This window comes from Aquarana catesbeiana, linkage group LG10 (genome assembly GCF_042186555.1).
Source record: "Aquarana catesbeiana isolate 2022-GZ linkage group LG10, ASM4218655v1, whole genome shotgun sequence".
Taxonomy (NCBI): domain Eukaryota; kingdom Metazoa; phylum Chordata; class Amphibia; order Anura; family Ranidae; genus Aquarana; species Aquarana catesbeiana.
The window spans coordinates 28,614,260-28,634,089 of record NC_133333.1 but is presented as its reverse complement, the minus strand read 5'-3'; positions in this window follow the sequence as shown (position 1 = coordinate 28,634,089).

Here is a 19,830-nt window from a genome sequence, read left to right as displayed (position 1 = left end):
TGATGAAGGCCGAAACGCGTCAGTTTTTTGGATGATGTTATTGCTGTAATGCTTAAATAAATATTTTCTATGGAGAAGCTGTCAAGTTGCCGGCCTGTACTTTCTATGGAACCAGTGAGAGAGCGCAGCATGCTTCGCGCATGCACAGTAGGGACCCGGCCGTGAAGCCGCAAGGCTACGCTGCCGAGTACCCTTACCGGCAATGGCGGCGGCAGCAGCACCCGACAGCCGATGTAAACATTGCCTGCGGTGCCAACATCCCTGGATTCCAAGACAGGTAAGTGTCCTAATGCTAAAAGTCAGCAGCTACAGTATGTGTAGCTGCTGACTTTAAATTTTTTAAGGAGTGGGCAGAACTCCGCTTTAAGAATTTATAAGTTGCAATATAATAATTGTTTGCCTCTGGGTTTAATACAACATTGTATATATTAAATATGTTTAAACACATATTTGCAAATCTTGGCAAACTCACAAAAATCTAGTTCTGAATGTACAGAATCTAAGTTATATTTACTATGCTACATATTTTCTAAGTATCTTACTGTAAACTCTGCTATAAGCCAATTTAGTCATTGACACCTAGATCATCTTGTTGGTTAGCACCTTCCGAAACCATGGACATTAATATGTAGTCCCCTCTTTGAAGCTTTAACAACCTCCACTCCTCCGGGAAGGCTTTTAACTCGATTTTGGAGAGTGTCTGTTGGAATTTGTGCACATTCATCCAGAAAAAGGTATCTGTGAGGTCAGATATTGATGACCTTGCTCATAATCAGCATTCCGTTTCATTTCAAAGGTGTTCAGTAGGGTTGGGGTCAGGGCTCTGTGGAAGCTGCTCAAGTTCCTCCACACCAAACTCATCAAACCATGTCTTAATGGAGTTGGCTTTGTTTATTACTGAAACAGAAAATGGTCTTCCGCAAACTCGTGTCACAAGAATGGAAGCACAATTGTCTAAAGAGTGTTTAGATACTGATAGTACCCTTCACTGGAAACACTTGAACCTTTATTTGGAGCGGTGTCTACAAATTTTTGGCTATACAGTAAGTTTGATGGTCAGGTATCACCACCAAGATCATTTGTGACCCTAACTTTAGCCCTGAAGAAGGGAGTGCAGATCTTTGAAAAGCGTTGGTCTCTTGCCTTCATTTTCAAAAGTAATTTAGGCTACCTTGAACATGGTATCCATTTGTGTATCTTCTGTGGAGTTATAAACTCCCACCAGTATAGTTTGAGCCCTCAAGGTGTTCATTTCTCTTCAAAATTTTTCTTGTCATAGGTAAATGTCCCATTTGAATGTTTCAAGCCACCTCCTCTATATATACAGACCCCCTCATCATGGCTGAGAAAGAAAATAGCATAAAATAACTTTATAAAAGGGATAAAAAAAAATAAGCATACTGAACACACTGAACTCTGGATCTTTTTTTTCCCATGCAGTGGGGCTGTGCCTGCACTGCACAGTTTAACCGCTAGTTTTTTTCTAGGGGAGAGGAGAGCCCAGATATATTCACCTAATCCTCTGATCCTCCTAGCACAAGACCAGTCATGGCACCCAGTGCTCTTAAATAGTGGACTGTTCCTAATGTCATCATGCCCAGAGTAGGCTGCATGCACCAGGAACAGGTCACCACTGGACATGGGGAAATGCCGTTTTCTGGGGATCGAAGGATGTGGTGAGCATAAGCTTTGTGTTCACCCCTTGAAAAAAGCCCCACTGCATGGGAAAATAAAAAAATTGCCTAGAGATGAACTTTAAATGTCCTAATATATATAGTATAGAGCCACCTTTCTCCGCCTTTTTACACGAGGGTTCCTTGAAATAAGTTCCAGGTCTTGGAGAGCCAAAGAGAAACAAATTAATTGGTGGTCATCCTTACATGGATGTCTAGAGAAAAGAATGTCCTCTTTGCAGTGGTTAGAATGGCACCCTTGCAGACAGCTTTGGCTCTACAAAATGGCGTTAAACCTGGGACTATGCAGGCACCATCAAATGGGAGGTCAACTAGCCACAGGTCAAGGAACTCCCAGCAACCTCTGGAGGAATCCTAGGGTTCCATAGGACCCTGGTTGAAAATGGCTGGTATAGAGTATATAGTGTATTAAAATATAATATATTATGTAATTTTTAAATGAGCCACAGGTTAATAAACTCCTAGAAAACAATGAAAGAACCCTAGTTGAGAATGCCTAATATAGAGTATATAGTGTATTAAAATATAATATATTAGGTCATTTTTAAATGTGTTTTTTAGATTAGTTTTTTTTACATTATGTGATGTCATCTTGTTTCTTAGCAAATGAAGGGGGAGTTTTTTTGCCCCCGGAAGCACATTGGCTTTTTCTTCTGACTTTTTTTCGTGTGCAATAAAGACTTACTGGACTTGCAATAGATCTGTGCTCTCTTTTATATTCTTTTAGACTACTCCGAGGCCCCTAAGATTACCCCAGTTTACAGGAAGGTACCTTGAAAATTTTAACTCCTAACCCTACCTTGCCCACCATTGGATCCAGAACTCTACCAACATGCCCCCCTTTGCTGATCCACATTCCTCTAAGCAGCTGAATCAGGTAAAGGCTATAATTACAGAAGTGTTTAGTAATTTCTCTGTTATTAGAAGAAAGCAATTCATGGAAAATACATCTATGATTACCCTTAAGGAAAGGAATTCCAGATAGCTGCTTTTCCTGAATTTCTACTTTAAGGTATGGGGAAAGCTCATACATGCTGACTAAGCTGTTAGTATGCTTGTCTTGCAGCGCTGAAAACCTGTATTAAATCCCAACCCAGGATACTGTCATGGAGTTTGTATGCTCTCCCTGTATCTGTTACGTTCAATTTTTTAAAGTTGTAGACCTAGGGTTGCTACTATATGAATTAGCTGATATCCTAAAATAAATACCTAGAATTCTTTGCTGTCTAAGAGGCCTCTATAATTAAGCTCTTATAAGGTAGCAACGCGTCTGGGGAGTTCTCAACATGTGAAGAACAGGAGCCAAAGCCATCTTTTACTCATTCACATTCATGCAACTGGGAGCCAGTGTCTGTGTGCAGACGGACGCCACTTTGTTGAAATGTAGGCCTTGTATTTTAACAAATCCTGTATCATCATATATATCCTCTATAAATTTCTTCATTTATCTGTACTCATGTGTAGTATTTGACAAACTTTTACTCAGATGCGCCACAGCTGCTATGCTGAGTGCCTGTGCATTTTCTTTAATAAAGAATTTAAAAGAAGTATGGGAATGGTTTTTATTATTAGAATCATACTTACCTGCTGCATCCGCCCTCCGCCGACTCTAAGGCTGAGAACCGAGCGATCAGACACCGCCCATCGCTCAGTTCTCAGAGCTCCCTGAGCAGAGAGGCTGTGGAGGAGGCAGGAGCTGCTGGCTCAGGCTCTCAGCGGTTCACTGAGAGGCTGAGCCCAATAATGGTCCAGGCATGTGGGCGGATCAAAACCATATAGTCGTGATCTTTCCTGAGCCTTGACGGGCTCTGTGATGTCAGCCGACAATGGGCTTTAGCTGAAAATGGAGGTGCAGAATGAACTGCACTCCTGTGATCCACAGAAGAAGTACAGCCAAACGTGCTTCATGCCCAAAGACAATGTTCCCCCAAGACAAAGTTGTCTTTTCAATTGAGTTGTGGAGGAGTTTTTTCACTTGGAATTTCTGTGTAATTTTTATGGTGCATTTTTCTATAATAAACATAATTTTTATTCAACCGTGGTGCTCTGCAGTGGTTACCTTCTTGGTTGGAACTCTTTTCCTCTTTTTGTCCAGCCAAACGTGCTTCTCTTTTAAATTACGTAGATTAAAAAAAAAAAAAAAGAAAAAAACCTTCAAAAAATTATATGAACGAAAATTTTAAGACAAGCCATCCTTTATTTGCTGTATGAGAAGGTATGGCCAGGCCATAATCACTTTGTCAGGGGCAGACACACACAACTTGACTCCTACTAACACCCAACAATCTTATGCCAGGGCAGGAATGTGACAATTATTTATGAGGCCTGTTTTAGGATACCAATTTAATTTACAGATCCAAATATTTCACATTGGAAAGTATACAAGTCTCTGGGGTTGATTTACTAAAACTAGAGACTGAAAAATCTAGCGCAGATGTGCATGGTAGCCAATCAGCTTCTAACTTCGGCTTACTCCTATTCCTTACTACTTGCCTACAGGGCACTTTCACCCTCTTCCTTCCCAAGCCAATTTTCAGCTTTCAGCGCTGTCGCGTGTTGAATGACAATTGCGAGGTCATGCAACGCTGATATTTTGTATGTATGTTTTATCATTTTTTTGAGACAGATAGAGCTTTCTTTTCGTGATATTTAATCACCACTGTTTTTTTTATTTTTGGCTAAAAAAACCTAAAAAAGCCCGAAAATTTTGAAAAAAAAATGTTTTGCTTAGTTTCTGTTTCAAAATTCTGTAAATAAGTAATTTTTCTCCTTCACTGATGGGCACTGATGAGGCGGCACTGATGGGCACTAATGAGGAGGCACTGATAAGGTGGCAATAATATGCAGCACTGATGGGCACTGATAGGCGGTACTGATGGGCACTGATAGGTGGCACTGATGGGCACTGATGAGATGGCACTGATGGGCACTAATGAGGCAGCACTGATGGGCACTGATGGGGTGGCACTGATGAGGAGGCACTAATATGCAGCACTGTAGAACACTGATAGGTGGCACTGATGGACAGCACTGATAGGCACTGATGGGCTGTACTGAGGAGCAAGCACTGATGAGCACTGAAAGCCAGCACTGACTGGCAACACTGATGGGCACTGATTGGCATCACTGCTGGGCACTGTTGGGACTGCACTGATGATCAGTGCCCTGATTATCTGTGCAGATCTCCCCTGTGAGGAAATGCCGCTGATTGGCTCTCCTCTACTCACACTCTGTCGGTGTGATGATAAGAAAGCGAATAACCGGCATGTCCTTGTTTATATGTGATCAGCTGTGATTGTTCACAGCTGATCACATGGGTAAAGAGCCTTGTCATCGGCTCTTTACCGAGATCGGTGATGAGCCATGTCCCAGGGACAGAACGCACCACCGATGACCACGCTGTAAACCACTCCCCCCCACGTGGCGAGAGTGGAGGCGGCATCGTATGATGTTGTTTCAGAACAAAAGAACCGCTGCCCCACCACCCCACCATCATTTTGCACTCTTCAGTAGGAATGGGCGAACGGTTCAGCCCGAGCATAAGTTCGGGCCGAACTTTGGTTGTTCAGATGTTCAGCGAACACCAAACAATATGCGGTGTTCGGGGAAAATTCGAAAGCTACCGGACCATCGTTAAAGTCTATGGGACACTAACATGAAAAATCAAAAGTGCTAATTTTAAAGGCTTGTATGCTATTATTGTCATAAAAAGTGTTTGGGGACCTGGGTCCTGCCCCAGGAGACACTGCGTCAATGCAAAAAAAAAAATTTTAAACTGACATTTTTTAGGGAGCATTGATTTTTTTAATGCTTAAAGTGAAAAAATGGGCACTGACTGGCACCATTATGAAAACAAAAAAATTCAGTGATGCCCAGCAATGCCACCCATCAGTGTCATCAGTGCCACCTATCAGTGCTCATCTGTGCCACCTATCAGTGCCACTCATAAGTACCCATCAGTGCCACCAATAAGTACCCATCAGTGCCGCCTACGAGTGCCCATCAGTGCTGCCTATGAGTGCCCATCAGTGCCACATACCAGTGCCACCTATCAGTGCCCATCAGTGCCGCCTATCAGTGCCCATTATAATTCCTCATCAGTGCCACCTCATCAGTGCCACCTCATTAGTGCCACCTCATCGGTGCCCATTAGTGCTGCCTTATCAGTGCCCGTCAGTGCAGTCCTATCAGTGCCCGTCATTGAAGAAGAAAACGTACTTATTTACAAAAAATTTATACAGAAACAAAGAAAAACTTTTTTTTTTCAAAATTTCCAGTCTTTTTTTATTTGTTGCGCAAAAAATAAAAATTGCAGAGGTGATCAAATACGACCAAAAGAAAGCTCTATTTGTGGGAATAAAATGATAAAAAATTTGTTTGGGTACAGTGTAGCATGACCACACAATTGTCATTCAAATTGCGACAGCGCTGAAAGCTGAAAAGTGGCCTGGGCAGGAAGGTGTACAAGCGCCTGGTATTGAAGTGGTTAAATATTGTGCCTGGGGGGTGTCTATAGTATGCCTGTAAAGTGGCGCATTTTTCCCGTGTTTAGAACAGTACCACAGCAAAATGACATTTCTAAAGGAAAAAAGTCATTTAAAACTGATTGCGGCTGTAATGAATTGTTGGAATTTGGCAATATAGATAAAACTCATTGAAAAAAAGAGCATGGGATCCCCTCCCAATCCATTACCAGGCCCTTTGGGTCTGGTATGAATATTAAGGGGAACCCCGAACCAAAATAAAAAAATAAAATTGCGTGGGGGTCCCCCTAAAATCCATACCAGGCCCTTCGGGTCTGATATTGAAATTAAGGGGAATCCTGCGCCATATTTTTTTTAAAAATGACGTAGGGCCCCCCCAAAATCCATACCAGACCCTTATCTGAGCACGCAACCTGGCAGGCCGCAGGAAAAGAGGGGGGTGCCCCCCTCCTGAACCGTACCAGGCCACATGCCCTCAACATGGGGAGGGTGCTTTGGGGTAGCCCCCCAAAGGACCTTGTCCCCATGTTGATGGGGACAAGGGCCTCATCCCCACAACCCTTGCCCAGTGGTTGTGGGGGTCTGCGTGCGGGAGGCTTATTGGAATCTAGAAGCCCCCTTTAACAAGGGGAAATGGTAACGGGATACAAATGTACCCCTACCATTTCACAAAAAAGTTTCAAAATGTTAAAAATGACCAGGCACAACTTGGGGACAAGTCCTTTATTAAAAAATAAAAAAATAAAAATGTCCCACAATGTCCATTCATCTTCTTCTTCACGCCATGACAGACCGAAAAAGAAAAAAAAAAATCCGCCACCGATCTGCCTCCTTGGGAGGCTCCTGCCGTGCGATGCTTCATCGCCTTTGACAGTTCTTATATAACTGAGGGCGGGGCCACCCGGTGATGTACCGGGTGACACCGCCCTCTCTGATGCCACGGGGACTTTCCCATGGCTTCCCCGTGGCATCAGAGGGGGGCAGGGCCACCCGGTTACGTAAATTGGTGACTCCGCCCCCTCTGGCGCCACGGGGAAGCCGTAGGAAAGGCCCTGTGGCGTCAGAGGGGGCGGGGTCACCTGGGTACATCATCGGATGGCCCCGCCCTCAGTTATGTAAGAACTGTCAAAGGCGATGAAGCGTCATGCGGTAGGAGCCTCACAAGGTGGCGGATTTTTTTCGCTCCGTCGCAGAGTGAAGAAGAAGATGAATGGACATCGTGGGACATTTTTAGTTTTTAATAAAGGACTTGTCCCCAAGCTGTGTCTTTTAACATTTTGACACTTTTTTTGTGAAATGGTAGGGGTACATTTGTACCCGTTACCATTTCACACAGGGGGGAGGCTGTGATCTGGGGGTCCCTTTGTTAAAGGGGGCTTCCAGATTCCGATAAGCCCCCCACCCCCAGACCCCCACAACCACCCTCCCCATGTTGAGGGCATGTGGCCTGGTACGGTTCAGAAAGGGGGGCGCTCTCTCGTCCCCCCTCTTTTCCTGCAGCCTGCCAGGTTGTGTGCTCAGATAAGGGTCTGTTATGGATTTTGGGGGGAACCCCTAAGCCATTTTTTTTAAATTTTGGAACAGGGTTCCCCTTAAAATCCATATGGATTTTGGGGGGACCCCTACACCATTTTTTAAAACAATTTGGCACAGGGTTCCCCTTAATTTCCATATCAGACCAGAAGGGCCTGGTATGGATTTTAGGGGGACCCCCACGCAATTTTTTAAAAATTTTGGTTCAGGGTTCCCCTTAATATTCACACCAGACCCAAAGGGCCTGGTAATGGACTGGGGGGGAGCCCATACTCTTTTTTTCAATGAGTTTTATCTATATCGAGACCCGACAATTCATTACAGCCACGATCAGTTTTAAATGACTTTTTTCCTTTAGAAATGTAATTTTGCTGTGGTACTGTTCTAAACACGGGAAAAATGCGCCACTTTATAGGCATACTATAGACACCCCCCAGGCATGATATTTAAAGGAATATTTCATATTTATTGTTTCCCTTTAAGCATTAAAAAAATCACTGCTCCCAGAAAAAAAACGTCCGTTTTTAAAAAAAAAATCTGCATTGATACATGTCCCCTGGGCGAGGACCCGGGTCCTGAAACACTTTTTATGACAATAACTTGCATATAAGCCTTTAAAATGAGCACTTTTGATTATTCTATAGACTTTAATTGTGTTCGCGTGTTCTGCCGAAGTTTTTGCCTGCTCGGAATGTTCTGGTGCAAACCCAAGTGGGGGAGTGTTCAGCTCATCACTCCTCTCCAGTTTCAGTTAACCTCTCTTTGTAGACCTTCTTTCATTTTAAGGGAGGTGTTCGCCAGTTGTCACTGTGGGAGATTGTGCGAAAACTAATATTCAGGATGAACGTGCTTTCTCACTGATTATCTATGAAATCTCACCTGCAGCAACATGAATAAAATGTCAAAACAATTTTTGGACTTGCTGAAGTTAGCAGAAAACTGTGCCACACCTGGATAAGAAGAATACAGGACAGATTAGAAATACATTCTACTATATACAAGCATGGGAGAGATGACAGTAATAGTGAGATAGGAGGAAAAGAACATGGATCTATAGGAATCTGCAGTGGCCCCCTTCCTCCTGTCTCGGGGCCCCCCCACCATGACAAAACTCCAAGGCCTGGTCACAAATGAGACCTTTGCAACCCTGGTATCTCCACTGCTTTAAAGCTTGACTCCAAGAGTTGTAACATAATCAAAAATGTCTCCGTCATCCTACCCGTAACAGGAATTATTCACTGCTCACTTTTTTCTAAGTGATGATCTTACACTTAACCTATGTTCATCATCTTTTTGGTGTTGATTATCGACATTAACACACATACACCTACACAGGTTGAACTGGTCTTTACTCAACCTTACCTACTATGGAATGTGGACAGGCACTACTACCAGCTTTCACATCTCATCCTGATGATGTGTCAGTCCTACACTGCACACGATGGCACAGCAAGAGAGGTGGTGATAAATAAGGATGAGTTAAGGTTCAGACTGAACCCATGGCAAACTGTTCCAAGACAGCGGGCCACTGTCCCAAGCAGTTGTGACCATGAAATTGCCGACCCCGCAGCCACTTGTAACAAAGGGGCAGGGGTACTGGTAACATCAACGACCTAATATGACTACATGGCCATATTTGAACAATGTCATTGACCAAAAAAAGGACACTTGGCCACGTGGCCACATTCATTAAATTATTTTACCAGCTTCTCTGTCCCTTTGTTACGCGTGGCTTCAGGACGGGGATTTGGACAGTGGCCTGCTGTCATGTGACAGCTTCTTGTGGGTTCAGGCCAAACTGAGTTAGGCCAAACCTTAGCTCCTTAGTGAGAAGCCCTATCACAGACTTAGGGAACCTATTAATGGAACAAGTAAGAAGGAAGACCGCTGGACTGTGGATTAAGGTACATATTAGTCTGTGTTATCCCATCCCTTAGACAAAAAACAAGCACTAGTTTTTTTTTTTATTTGTTAGAAAAGGGGAGGGGGCCATTTGAATTATTTTGCAACTGCTCCAAGTTAGGCTTTAGAAACCCCCCTTATTTTTAGTTGCCCCATTGACTCCAATGCATTTCATCAAAATTTCACCAAAATCCCCCTATTTTCGTTAAAGTTTCAGGGAAATAAAGAATCTCAAATTTGCTCATTGATATTAATGTATTTTTTTCTTTTTTTTTCTATAATAGGGGGTCTTCAGCATTTGCCCTACCATGCCTATACTTGATAGTTTTTTTTAATTGAACCCTTCTTTCTAAAATGTCATTACTGCATGGGGTAGACACAACCTGCCTACGTCAAAGGGGAAGGGGGGGATGTACGCCAACCAGTCTTATCGATGTTCATGTAATGGTGACAATGACAAATTGTTATGAAGGAAGGCCAATGACATATTAAGAGTTCTCTTTAAAAGAACACAAGAACATTATGTTTCACACCCAACTGCATTCCTCGTCTGATGACACGAAGGTTGTATAGGTACAGGGAGGATCCTGGCATGTGTCTGTCAGTGTGCACAAATGCTCAAGTTCAGTATTTTTTAGATTTTTACGTAACCAGTCCAACACTCTACTAAACATATGGCTTTTGTCTAGATTGAAGGATCTCTAAATATGGACAGCCAGTTGCCGTTGGTGTTTGGTAGGGATGGGCTTTATGTTCGGGTCGAACATGAGTTCGACTCGAACATTGGCTGTTTGCCTGTTCGCCGAATAGCGAACAATTTGGGGTGTTCGCGGCATATTCGAAAGCCGCGGAACACCCTTTAAAAGTCTATAGGAGAAATCAAAAGTGCTAGTTTTAAAGGTTCATATGCAAGTTATTGTCATAAAAAGTGTTTGGGGACCCGGGTCCTGCCCCAGGGGACATGTATCAATGCAAAAAACATTTTTAAAAACAGACGTTTTTTCGGGAGCAGTGATTTTAATAATGCTTAAAGTGAAACAATAAAAGTGTAATATTCCTTTAAATTTCGTACCTGGGGGGTGTCTATAGTATGCCTGTAAAGTGGCGCATGTTTCCCGTGTTTAGCACAGTCTGACAGCAAAATGACATTTCTAAAAGAAAAAAAAGTCATTTAAAACTCGTCGCGGCTATAATGAATTGTCGGTCCGGCAATACACATAAAAGTTCATTGATAAAAACAGCATGGGATTCCCCCACAGGGGAACACCAAACCAAAATTTTAAAAAAAAATGCGTGGGGGTCCCCCTAAATTCCATACCAGGCCCTTCAGGTCTGGTATGGATATTAACCACTTGACCACTGGGCACTTAAACCCCCTTAATAACCAGACCAATTTTCAGCTTTCGGTCCTCTCACATTTTGAATGACAATTACTCAGTCATGCAACACTGTACCTATATGAAATTTTTGTCTTTTTTTCACACAAATAGAGCTTTCTTTTGGTGGTATTTATTTACCGCTGGGTTCTTTATTTTTTGCGCTATAAAAGAAAAAAGACAGAAAATTCTGCTAAAAAATGCATTTTTCTTTGTTTCTGTTATAAAATTTTGCAAATTTTCTTCATATATTTTGGCCAAAATTTATACCGCTACATATCCTTGGTAAAAATAACCCAAATCGGTGGATATTACTTGGTCTTTGTGAAAGTTATAGAGTCCAAAAGCTATGGTGCCAATATCTGAAAATTGATCACACCTGAAGTACTGACGGCCTATCTAATTTCTTGAGACCCTAACATGCCAGAAAAGTACAAATACCCCCCAAATGACCCCTTTTTGGAAAGAAGACATTCCAAGGTATTTAGAAAGATGCATGATGAGTTTTTTTAAGTTGTCATTTTTTCCCACAATTCTTTGCAAAATCAAGATTTTTTTTTTCTTTTTTTTTTCACAAAATTGTTATATTAGCAGGTTATTTCTCACGCACAGCATATGCATACCAAAGATGACACCCCAAAACACATTCTGCTATTACTCCCGAGTACAGCAACACCACATGTGTGAGACTTTTACACAGGGTGGCCACATACAGAGGCCCAACATGCACGGAGCACCTTCAGGCGTTCTGGAGTGCCCAGGCCAATTCTAACATTTCTCTCCTACATGTAAAAATCATCATTTATTTGCTTGAAAATTACATAGAAAATTAAATAGAACCCCAAAACATTATATATTTTTTTTAGCAAAGACCCTAGAGAATACAATGGCGGTCGTTGCAACTTTTTATCTTGCACAGTATTTGCGCAGCAATTTTTCGAACGCTTTTTTTTGGAAAAAAAAACAGTTTTGTGCTTTAAAAAAAAAAAAAACAGTAAAGTTAGCCAAATGTTTTTGCATAATGTGAAAGATAAAGTTATGCAGAGTAAATAGATACCTAACATGTCACCCTTCAAAATTGCACACGCTCGTGAAATGGCGCCAAACTTCGCTACTTAAAAATCCCCATAGGCGATGCTTTAACATTTTTTACTGGTTACATGTTTTGAGTAACAGAGGAGGTCTAGGGCCAAAATTATTGCTCTCTCTCTACCGATCGCAGCGATACCTCACATGTGTAGTTTGAACACCATTTTCATATGTTTACGGGACTTTCATATGCGTTCGCTTCTGCATGCGAGCACACGGGGACATGGGGGAAAAAAAAAAACATTTTTTTTTTTATTGTTCATTTTACTTTATTTATATTAGTTTGACACTTTTGTTCAAAAAATAAAGGTTTTGATCACTTTTATTCCTATTACAAGGAATGTAAATATCCTTATAATAGGAATGTGGCATGACCGGTCCTCTTTACAGTGAGATATGGGGTCAGTAAGACCCCACATCTCACCTCTAGGCTGGGAAGCCTGAAATAAAAAAAAAAAAATAAAAACAATCCTGGCTTCGATCGTATCAGTGAGTCGGTAGAAGCACCTGAGGGCGGCGGGGGGGGTCGTCCCCTCTCGCCTCTTGTAAGAACGATCAAGCAGTGGAACAGCCGCTATGATCATTCTTATGGTGTAGGGAATCGCCGGCTGAAAAAGCTGATATCTGAACGATGCCTGTAGCTGCGAGCATCATTCAGATATCCCCGCACAAAGTCAAGGACGTCGTATGACGGCCGGCGGGCGGGAAGTGGTTAAAACGCATTTTTTTTTTTAACACAAAGTTGTCCATTTATACAATGTTTCTAACACATAGCATGTACATACCAAAAATGACACCCCAAAATAGATTCTCCTACTCCTCCTGAGTACAGCGATACCACATGTGTGAGACTTCCACAGCCTGGCCACATACAGAGGCCGAGTACAGCCGAGTACGGCTGAGCATGACAGAGTATGGCTGAGCATAGCTGAGCATGGCTGGGTATGGCAAAGTATGGCTGGGTATCACCAAGTATTGCAGAGTATGGCTGGGTATGGCAGAGTATGGCTGGGTATGGCAGAGTATGGCGGGGTTTTTCAGAGTATGGCTGGGTATGGCAGAGTATGGCTAGGTATTGCAGAGTATGGCTGGGTATGGCAGATTATTGCGAGGTATTGCAGGGTATTGCAGAGTATTGCGAGGTATTGCGGAGTATTGCAGGGTATTGCAGGGCATTGCAGGGTATTGCAGACTATTGCAGGGTATTGGGGGGTATTGCAGGGTATTGCGGGGTATTGCAGAGTATTGCAGGGTATTGCAGGGTATTGCGGAGTATTGCGGGGTATTGCAGAGTATTGCAGGGTATTGCAGAGTATTGCAGAGTATTGCGGGGTATTGCAGAGTATTGCAGAGTATTGTGGGGTATTGCAGAGTATTGTAGGGTATTGCAGAGTATTGCAGAGTATTGTGGGGTATCGCAGAGTATTGCAGGGTATTGCAGAGTATTGCGGGTTATTGCAGGGTAATCCAGAGTATTGCAGAGTATTGCGGGGTATTGCAGGGTATTGCAGAGTATTGCAGGGTATTGCAGAGTATTGCAGAGTATTGCGGGGTATTGCAGAGTATTGCAGGGTATTGCAGAGTATTGTGGGGTATTGCAGAGTATTGCGGGGTATTGCGGGGTATTGCAGGGTATTGCAGAGTATTGCGAGGTATTGCAGAGTATTGCAGGGTATTGCAGGATATTGAAGAGTATTGCAGGGTATTGCAGAGTATTGCGGGGTATTGCGGGGTATTGCAGGGTATTGCAGGGTATTGCAGAGTATTGTGGGATATTGCAGAATATTGCAAAGGGAATTGCAGAGTATTGCACAGGGAATTGCAGAGTATTGCAGAGTATTGCACAGGGAATTGCAGAGTATTGCAGGGTAATGCTGAGCATGGAGGATGGCTGAGCATGGATGGATGGATCCATGGCTGTGACTGCACATGTCACAGAGCAGCACTGTGGGCACTACACATCCAGCCCACAGCGCTGCTGCCATCCGATCTCTCCCCCTTTGTACCGATCGGCACAGAGAGGGGAGGGAGGATCCGGCGTCATGACATGATGCCGGTTTGTTTAGATGTAATCGCTCCATCATTTGACGGAGCTATCACATGGTAAACGGCCGCGATCAGTTTACCATGATCCGTGATGTGCCGGGTCGTGGATGTTCTGCCTTGCAGCCGTCATTTGGCTATGGGCCGGTTGGTAACTGGTTAAGGGGAACCCCGCGCCAAAATTTTTTAAAAAATGGCGTGGGGGTCCCCTTCAAAATCCATACCAGACCCTTATCCGAGAACGCAACCTGGAAGGCCGCAGGAAAAGGGGGGGGAAGAGAGAGCACCCCCCTCCTGAACCGTACCAGGCCACATGCCCTCAACATTGGGAGGGTGCTTTGGGGTAGCCCCCCCAAAGCACCTTGTCCCCATGTTGATGGGGAGAAAGGCCTCATCCCCACAATCGTTGCCCGGTGGTTGTGGGGGTCTGTGGGCGGGGGGCTTATCGGAATCTGGAAGCCCCCTTTAACAAGGGGACCCCCAGATCCCAGCTCCACCCCCGTGTGAATTGGTAATGAGGTACAAATGTCACCCGGGGAAAGCCACAGGGAAGTCCCTGTGCGTCAGAGGGGGTGGGGTCACCCCGCCCTCCATTATATAAGAGCTGTCACCTGAACAGAAGCATCACACAGCGGGAGACTCCCATTGAGGCGGATCGGAGGACGAAGCGGAGAAGAAGAAGCTGGAGGAAGATGCTGGACGAGAAGACCAGATGAAGAAGCAGCGGAAAATAGACGAAGAAGCTGGTGAAGAAGATGGAGGAAGAAGAAGAACACCGAAGGAAGACAAAAATATCAGGAAAGTACTTACCGAGGCCGAAATGCCGAGAGCGGTTCACGCTTGCGACTAAGCGCAGTCCGCCCCCTGGAGGGGAGACAGGAAGTGGATGCACGAAGAGGCACAGGCTACCTCAGGAAGCAGAAGGCCAATGGCGTGAATTCCTTAGTAGAGGCAGGTAGCTGTGCAGAGACTGGCAGGTGGATGATTAACTGAAGCGGGTACGAGAGAAAGTCCAGAACCAGGCTGAGGGTCAAACACACACAGGATCAGTATATTCATTATAGGCTGAGGTAATGTAGTCGGAAGACACAAGGACAGTCCAGGAAACAGGCAGAGGTTCAAGGGCAAGGAGACAGCAGGCAAATCCGGGTCACAGGCAGAGGGTCAATCACTGGAGAAGAGCGGAAGTCCGTATAACAAGCCAAGGGTCAGGTTCAGGAGACAGGCAGAGTAGTCGAGGTCAATCCGGGTCAAAAACAGGTGATCAGGTAACAACAACGGGAAGCAGAGATTTCACAGGAAGCTGAAGACAAACCAGCAATTGATCTGTGTGCCAGAGTCCCTTTTATAGGCCAGCCCAAGGGTCATGTAGGGCGGCCCGCAAATGCGCATGCACCGGAGCGCCGTTCCGCCACGCATGCGCGTGGGGACACGGTTTTGATGTCTGGAAGGCATATTCTCCTGACAGTGCCCCCCCCCCCCGAGGGGTGGCCTCTGGACACCCAAACTGAAATGCTTGCTGTAGTCATCCTGGGCTTTCTGCATGGCTTCCTGAATCCTCCCGAAATTCAGCTGAATGGAGCCTACACGTTCTTGTACCGCAGGGATGGGTATTTCTGAAAGACAATCCAGGAGAAAAGAAGGATGAAAGCCAAAATTTGACAAGAAAGGTATTTGGTTAGTGGCAGAATGAATGGAATTATTGTATGCAAACTCAGCATATGGTAGGAGAGAGGACCAATCATCTTGGGAGTCAGAACAAAAGCAGTGGAGATACTGCTCCAGAGTTGAAATCCACGATGAAATCCATGGGGATGTCTGCCCATGGACGTTCAGGAATGGGTAATGGTTTTAGTAAGCCCCAAGACTTCATGTTTGACCCTTTACTGCGCTGACATGGAATACAGGAAGCCACATAGTCCTTACATTCTTGTCTTGCCACCAAAAGGAACGGGATACTAATTTGACAGTCTTTAGCATTCCAAAATGGCCTGCCAGTTTATGGTCATGGCATGTCTTTAGAATAAGAGGTCTTGATTCTGGTGGAACAAAGATCTTCCCCCGAGCCCAAAGAAGGTCATCTTGTTTCTGCAAAAAAGGCATTTCAGGTTCAGAAAAATGACTGGATGCAGTTTTAATGGTGGTTAACAGATCAGTCTGTGTGATCATACAAAAATTCTGAGGAGATAGAATGGTGCTGGTTTCAGTTTCTTGGGTGGTCTCGTGGAACATTCGAGATCTGCATCTGCTTTACCGTTTTTTGAGCCGGGCCTGTATGCAATGTGAAAATTAAATCTAGAGAAGAAAAGAGCCCACCGAGCCTGCCTGGCTGTCCTGAGGTACTGTAGATTTTTATGGTCTGTAAAGATCATGACAGGATGGGATGCCCCCTCTAGCAGATACCTCCACTCTTCCAAAGCAAACTTGATGGCCAGCAGCTCTCTATCACCCACATCAGAATTTTTTTTCGGTGCACTTAACTTCCGGGAAGCAAACGCTACAGGATGCAGAAGAGCTTTGGGACCTTGTCTCTGAGAGAGAGGATGGCTCCCATGGCTGTTTCAGAGGCATCAACTTCCAGTACAAAGGGCAGAAGAGGATCGGGATGCCGTAAGATTGGTGCTGAAGGGAATAGGACCTTTAATTTGGTAAAAGCTTCCTGAGCTTCCGAGGACCACAAAAACTGGCTATGTTGGCGTGTGAGCTGAGTAATGGGTGCTACAATTGCTGAGAAGCCAGCGATAAATCTTCGATAGAAGTTTGAAAACCCTATAAAGCGTTGAACTCCTTTTTTATCCACGGGAGCCGACCACTCCTGGATAGCCTTGACCTTTTGTGGGTCCATTGCAACCCCATTGGTGGAGATGATGAATCCTAAGAACTGAACCGTCGTTTTGTCAAATTCACATTTTTCCACTTTGAGATACAACTTGTGTTTCCTGAGGATTGCGAGGACCAGCTTAACATGGACTTGGTGTGATTCAATAGTGGCAGAAAAAATGAGGATATCATCTAAGTAAACGACTAAAAAGTCATCAAGGTATTCCCGGAAAATGTTGTTTACCAGGTGCTGGAAGGTAGCTGGGGCGTTGCAGAGCCCGAACGGCATTACCAAGTACTCATAATCCCCGAACCTGGATCTGTCTTCTACTCATCGCCAGCCCGGATCCGAATGAGATTATAGGCCCCATGGAGATCCAACTTAGAGAAAACCCTGGCGGATCGGAAGCGCTGAAACAACTCTGGGATAAGAGGGAGCGGGTACCGGTTTTTGACGGTAATTTTATTTAATTCCCTGTAGTCAAGGCAGGGTCTGAGAGAGACATCTTTTTTTTCTACAAAGAAGATGCATGCTCCGGCCGGTGATGAGGAATGGCGAATAAACCCCTTTTCTAGGTTTTTGTCAATATAAGCTTTGAGAGCCTTTAATTCGGTTTCAGATAGCGGAAAGATGCTCCCAAACAGAACTTCAGAGCCAGGTAGAAGATCGATAGGGCAGTCGTAGGACCGATGGGGTGGTAGATGGTCAGCCAGTTGTTTATCAAAGATGTCCTTATACTCAAGATAAGCCGAAGGCACATGCTGGAGGTTGTCAGGTACTGGTACAACAGTAGAACAAGAGGCTGGAGCTGGGAGAAAACAGTGTTGAATGCAATATTTGGAGGAAAAGGAGACTTCCTTCTTTTTCCAACTGATTTGGGGTTCATGTGCTTGTAGCCAGGGAAGTCCCAAAATGATAGGGAACATAGGTGATGGGATGATGTCAAAGCGTAGGAACTCTTGATGACCGGAGTCCGTGGTGATCAGAATAGAACTTGTTTCCTGGATGATCAGTCCGGAACGGGGAAGAGACCCATCAGCCAAGTGTACCCGGAAGCTTTGTTTCTTGGTTAGTAGAGGGATATGCAGGTTAGCAGCTAATACAGCATCCAGGAAGCAGCTGCATGCTCCAGAGTCAATTATGTCCGGCAGGTGGATTACTTTTTCCGTTGTAGAGAAACAAAGAGGTTTACGTAAGTCTGTGAAAAAACAGAATTTTGATAGTTCATGATAACTGGTGAGTAGGACTTACTAGGTCTTACAGGGCAGGTGCGGAGCAAATGGCCAGATCCTCCACAGTAGAGGCACAGATTGGCCTGACGCCTGCGCAGTCTTTCTTCCGGGGTGAGAGGAGCCCGGACCAATCCCAATTGCACGGGCTCGACCTCAGAGGTGGTGGAAGCTGGGAAGGCAGGACAAGGTGGGTGGATGGGAGTTGGTTTAGGAAGCATCCAGCTGGGACGAGGGACCTGAAAGCTTTCCAAGCACCGCTCTCTCATGCACCTGTCCAGCTTAGTGGCAGTTTGGATCAAATCCTCTAGAGTAGCAGGAGTCTCCATCCTGGCCAGCTCGTCTTTAAGGACTTCAGATAATCCTTGGCGGAATTGATACTTAAGGACCGGCTCATTCCAACCGGTGTCAGCTGACCATTTCGGAAATTCAACTGTATAGTCCTCTACAGGCCTGCGTCCCTGGAATAGATTGTGTAAAGTGGCCTCGGCTGTAGCCATGCGTTGGGGATCATCACAGAGCTGCCCCATACTTTCGAAGAAAGAATCAATTGTGTTTAATACCGGGCTCCTTTGTTCCATCAGGCTGTGGGCCCAAGCTTGTGGGTTATCAGTTAGAAGAGAAATAACAAAGCCCACTTTTACTACCTCAGAGGAGAAAGTCCTAGGCTGTAAGGCCAAGTACAAGGAACAGGCATTTTTGAAGGCTCCGAACTTCTTGCGATCGCCCAAAAATCGCTTGGGTATAGGGACCCTGGGCTCTGGGGTAGCCATGATCACTGTGGGGTTAGATGCCACTTGAGAGGAGGACCCACTGGCGGTCGCAGGAGCAGAGATGGGAGTTGCGTATGGACCCGCAAGTTGTTGGAGACGACCATCAATTTGAGTGTAACCATCTTGCAATTTTTGGACTGCATCCGTAAGGGCTGACACTTGCTGGCAAAGGATCTCAAAGGGTGAACGCGCTCTGTCGGTCTCAGACATGGCTGGTTTGTACTATCAGGAAAGTACTTACTGAGGCCGAAATGCCGAGAGCGGTTCACCCTTGCAACTAAGCGCAGTCCGCCCACCTGGAGGTGAGACAGGGAGTGGATGCACGAAGAGGCACAGGCTACCTCAGGAAGCAGAAGGCCACTGGCGTGAATTCCTTAGTAGAGGCAGGTAGCTGTGCAGAGACTGGCAGGTGGATGATTAACTGGAGTGGGTATGAGAGAAAGTCCAAAACCAGGCTGAGGGTCAAACACACACAGGATCAGTATATCCACTATAGGCTGAGGTAATGTAGTCGGAAGACACAAGGACAGTCCAGGAAACAGGCAGAGCTTCAAGGGAAAGGAGACAGCAGGCAAATCTGGGTCACAGGCAGAAGGTCAAACACTGGAGAAGAGCGGAAATCCATATAACAAGCCAAGGGTCAGGTTCAGGAGACAAGCAGAGTAGTCGAGGTCAATCACGGGTGATCAGGTAACAACAACAGGAAGCAGAGATTTCACAGGAAGCTGAAGACAAACCAGCAATTGATCTGTGTGCCAGAGTCCCTTTTATAGGCCAGCCCAAGGGTCATGTAGGGTGTGCGCTATTGCGCATGCACGTGCGCCGGATTGCCGACCCGCGAATGAGCATGTGCCGGAGCGCCGTTCCACCGCGCATGCGCGCAGGG